Source organism: Garra rufa, chromosome 1 (assembly GCF_049309525.1).
Source record: "Garra rufa chromosome 1, GarRuf1.0, whole genome shotgun sequence".
NCBI classification, from domain to species: domain Eukaryota; kingdom Metazoa; phylum Chordata; class Actinopteri; order Cypriniformes; family Cyprinidae; genus Garra; species Garra rufa.
Genome location: NC_133361.1, coordinates 79,482,574 through 79,487,573, shown reverse-complemented (window position 1 = coordinate 79,487,573; position 5,000 = coordinate 79,482,574). Strand labels below are relative to the sequence as shown.

Below are 5,000 nucleotides of genomic sequence, written 5' to 3'. Positions count from 1 at the left end.
CCCCTCCTATACTTATTATTTCTGACTTGTCAACATTTATCTTTGCACCTGAAGCTTTTCCATATTTTTCTATCTGCATTTTTATTCTCTTAACACTCTCTACATCCTTGACAGTAAAAGTTGTGTCATCAGCATATTGGTGGATTACACTTACTCCTCCATAAGGAATTTGAATACCTCTTATTTCTTTATCACTTTTTATCAAAGATGCCAGCGGCTCCGCTGTTATTGAATATAACAAAGCAGATAATGGGCACCCTTGTCTGACTGACCTTTCTAATGGAAAGGGGTCAGTTAATGCCCCATTAATTTTAACACAGCTCCGGGCATTGTCATATATTAATTTGATCCATTTTCTTATTCTGTCTCCAAACCCATATCTCGCCATTGTCTGCTCAATAAAACTGTGCTCCACTCTATCAAAAGCTTTATTCAAATCCACAGATAAAACCAACCCCCCTTCCCCATCCTTTCCCATGTTTTCTACAACGTCTCTTATTGTACATATGATATCCATAATGTCTCTCCCCATTATACTGTATGCTTGGCTAGGCGACACAATACTCCCTACAACCTGTTTAATTCTATTGGCTATTACTTTTGTTAAAATTTTATAATCCGAATTAAGCAGACTCAAAGGCCTATAATTTTCCAACTTCAATGGATTTCCTTTATTTTTATATAAGATAGTTATTATTCCTAAGCCCATGGATCTCGGCATTTCCCCTCTCTCCTCCATACCTTTATACAACCTTAGCAGTATTGGTGCTAGGGTCCCTATGAAGGCCTTATAGAACTCATGTGTCAAACCATCCGAGCCCGGACTTTTATTCTTTTTTGTCTGATTTATTGCATCTTTTATTTCTTCAATACCTATATCTCTTTCGCACATATTCTTCTCATCCTCGTCTAGCTTCACGTTCACAGTACTCAAGACTTCATCCACACATTCTTGTTTTACACCCTCTTTCTTGAATAATTCCCTATAAAAATTCTCCACTTCTCCTATTATCCCAACAAAATCATTTATTTTATCGCCTTTTCTATTTTCTAACTCTACAATGTGTTTTCTCCTCTGCTTTTTATTTTCTAAATTTAGGAAGAATTTTGTACTTCTTTCTCCCTCTAAAGCATACTGAGCTCTACTTCTTATTATAGCTCCCTTGCTTTTTTCCTTTTCATACTCCTCTAATTCTGTTTTTAACCTCCAAAAGCACTCTTCACTGTACTCAGGATTATTTTCTATTTTTTCCGCTTCCCCTTTTAATGCATTTTCCAAAGCTTCTGCTCATAAAATCTCTTTGTTTTGAATACCTAATACTTCTTTTTTTAATTTTCTCTTTCATTCCCTCCCACCATTCACATACATTTTCCTCAAATAGAGAATTCTGCATTTCATAATTTATACATTTTACAATATTTTCTTTATATGCCTCTTCATTTAACAGATTTGCATTCAGACACCACAAACCCCCTCCCCTCTCCTCTTCACTTACACCCATCTTGACTGTCATCACAGCATGATCACTTAAACTGACAAACTTATATTTCACATTTTTAACATATTTTAACATTTCTCTTTTTGCCAAACATAAATCTATACGACTCTGTTTCAAATTACCCATCACCATTTGTCTTCTCGAAAATTCTCTTTTATATGGATTCTCTTCCCTCCACACATCTACTATGTCTTCATTCTGCATCCACTCTGTTAAGAACTTTCTTGACCCATCAGATTTAAAATTAGCACTACTGGAAGCATCCAGTCTCGTGCACCACACGTTGAAATCCCCAACTACTATACACTTCTCTTTCCATTGTGTCTTCATTTCCTTAAAGACTTATTTTCTGTCAATCTCTATATTCGGTGCATAAATGTTTATAAGCCTAAACATTTCATTACAAAACTTAAATTCAAGTCCTAGCATTCTCCCATTTCCATCTTTATAAATTTGTTTCACATTTTGCACTCTGTCTCTTTTTATCAAAATCGCCACTCCACATGCTTTTACATTTCCATGACTCACATAAATTTCCCCCTCCCAACTCTTTTTTATATTGTCCATTATATCCCCTGTCCAATGCGTCTCTTGTAGGCATAGCACATCAGCTTTTAACAGTCTCTTCACCCTCTCAAACTTTTTTAGGTCTCTTAGCCCGTTACTGTTCAGACACGCAATGTGCAAAATACCCCACATAATGATTATCACAGTTTTTAAGGGATTTATACTCATTCCAATTAAATCAAACTCTTACTTTCTGCCTTTTGCTCCTCCAGTCTTTCCTTCTTTCTTTTTTTCAATATACCTTTCCCCTCACATGTATCCATGTCTTCCTCTCCGTTTTTCACAGGATTTTCTATCATTTCTTTCTCCTTTCCTCCCCCTTCGTCTTTCTTCATTCCTCTTCTCTCCAGATGTTTTTCTCCTTGACTTTTAGCATTACCACCTTCTTCATTGTCATTTTTTTCCGTCTTCCCGTTTCCATCTTCACACTCCAGACCTCTCTGATCCATCTCTTTACCTGCTGTTCTTTTTTTCTTCTTTCTCTGTCTCATCTGTTGCCCCGCGCCCGCCTCCTCTGGGCTGCTCTCACTCTTAGTATCTCCCCTGTTTGTCGCTCTCTCTTTCTCTCCCCAAGTGCTTTGACTCATCTCTCCTTCAACAATTACCTCTTCCTCTTCTTTTTCTTCACTCTCCAGCTCCTCGTACAGATCTTCCATTATCCCCTCGCCGTTCCTTTCTTCCATCATAGCCGGCGTTTCACACACGCACAGTCCTGGCCGCATTCCACACACTTCACAATTCACCTCTTTGCACTCTCTTGCATAGTGTCCTTGTTTATCGCATCTAAAACACCTAAAGCTCGGGCAGTCCCTCACAACATGTCCCGGTTGTATACACAAACGGCAAACCTTCACTTGTCGGTCATGTATCACCCTAAAGTGTTCTGTCCCTCCGAGCGTCTCAAATTTCGTTGAATAGGGCAACGATTTAACAACATTATTGAACTTAACTTTTAAAAACCTTGTCCCATCCGCGATGTCGGTTCCCGGCCACATTCTCCTCTTGATTTTAGACGCTTCTGTTACTCCCCAATCCTTTAGTTTGCTCAATATTTCTTCATCTTGAATATACATAGGCAGTCCTAAGAAAGAAACAACCACCTCCATGCAATCCACTTCCTTCACCATTACACGACTGTTTTTTATCTTCAAACCATCCAGAATTTTTCCTTTTGCCTTCATATCTTCCATTGTTAACTCATACTCTTTTGGAGATTTATACCTGCAACCGATCACTCCTCCGCATTCTTCCTTCACACTCTTTAATAGTTCCATCATTGTGATTCTGTCCTCCCCCTCCATCTCCACCAGCACCGTCAGTTCCTTTCCATAGCTGCGCTCTCCATCTCTCTTGTCCTGCATGTTTCGACCTCTTCCCGTCTCCTGTTGTCCAGCCATTTCTCTTTCCTCGCTGTGTGAGGTATTTATCCCCAAACAGCACGACACTGTTTGAGGATTAAATGACCCCCCAACACGCAAACACTCCTTTGGAGCAGTTTTTCCAAACAATGTGAAAAGAATTGAATCCTTTACTCCACTCAAACAAACACACTCCTTCTTCCTCCTTGCTTCTCTCACTGTACCACTTCCTGTCACCACTAGGGAGCGCTCAAGGTGGTATGGCCATAAGCGAGGGCTGCTCCAAAAAGTGGGCTATTTAAAGATCAGCCTCCGTAAAAGCCAGCATATTATATAAATAGTGAAGAAAAGGCAAAAGCTTACAGCACCTGGTATTCCCAGGCGGTCTCCCATCCAAGTACTAACCAGGCCCGACGCTGCTTAGCTTCCGAGATCAGACGAGATCGGGCGCTCTCAGCGCGGTATGGCCATAAGCGAGGGCTGCTCCAAAAAGTGGGCTATTTAAAGATCAGCCTCCGTAAAAGCCAGCATATTATATAAATAGTGAAGAAAAGGCAAAAGCTTACAGCACCTGGTATTCCCAGGCGGTCTCCCATAAAAGTGTAACAATCGGCCTTATCAGCCGAGTTACAAGACTAAAATGGGGTCAGATTTAACTGGGAGAGATGACTAGTGGTTAAAAGAATGAGACATAAAAGAAAATTGGTTTAAATAGATTTGGTGTATTTACAAGGTTCACATAAAAGACTTTAAAACAACACGATAAAACTAGGTAAACTCTGTTAAAAGAATACAGTTCATTTGTCCATACCCTAAAAACAGGTAAACTCTGTTAAAAGAATACAGTTCATTTGTCCATACCCTAAAAACAGTCCAAGAACCCCAGTGTGTTGATAAGTCCAATGTGAGTGTCCACCAGTGTATATACAATCCACAGAAAGTGTAATCCAAAGTTTGCAGGTGGTGAATGGAAAGGTGAGCTCTAAAATTAGCAACTCCTCAATCCAACAGTTTGGTGACTGTCCTTTGTTTGTCATGCTGCTCTCTTATACAGTTGTACTTCCTGCTTCCTGTCATGTGTCTAGTCACATGACAGGCCAACCATCCATTTATTAAAGACACATACACTTAAAATGTTAAGAGTAATAAAATGGCCTAAAAAACATGTAAAACACTTAAAACTCTATAATACATGTAAATGATTGTAATAAATAGAGCGGTAAAACACGTCTTTCTAAAAGCCAGCATATTATATAAATAGTGAAGAAAAGGCAAAAGCTTACAGCACCTGGTATTCCCAGGCGGTCTCCCATCCAAGTACTAACCAGGCCCGACGCTGCTTAGCTTCCGAGATCAGACGAGATCGGGCGCTCTCAGCGCGGTATGGCCATAAGCGAGGGCTGCTCCAAAAAGTGGGCTATTTAAAGATCAGCCTCCGTCAAAGCCAGCATATTATATAAATAGTGAAGAAAAGGCAAAAGCTTACAGCACCTGGTATTCCCAGGCGGTCTCCCATAAAAGTGTAACAATCGGCCTTATCAGCCGAGTTACAAGACTAAAATGGGGTCAGATTTAA

The 5,000-nt window shown here is 39.8% G+C and overlaps 2 non-coding genes across 2 annotated transcripts; both read right to left on the bottom strand.

The window, feature by feature from the left end:
• Positions 1–3,780: 3,780 nt before the first annotated feature.
• On the bottom strand, positions 3,781–3,899 carry LOC141301156 (5S ribosomal RNA). Its single transcript, XR_012342119.1, has one exon. It is a non-coding gene; the product is annotated as a 5S ribosomal RNA (ribosomal RNA).
• An 801-nt stretch (positions 3,900–4,700) lies between these two features.
• Positions 4,701–4,819, bottom strand: LOC141301075 (5S ribosomal RNA). The gene has a single exon (XR_012342098.1). It is a non-coding gene; the product is annotated as a 5S ribosomal RNA (ribosomal RNA).
• Positions 4,820–5,000: the final 181 nt, after the last annotated feature.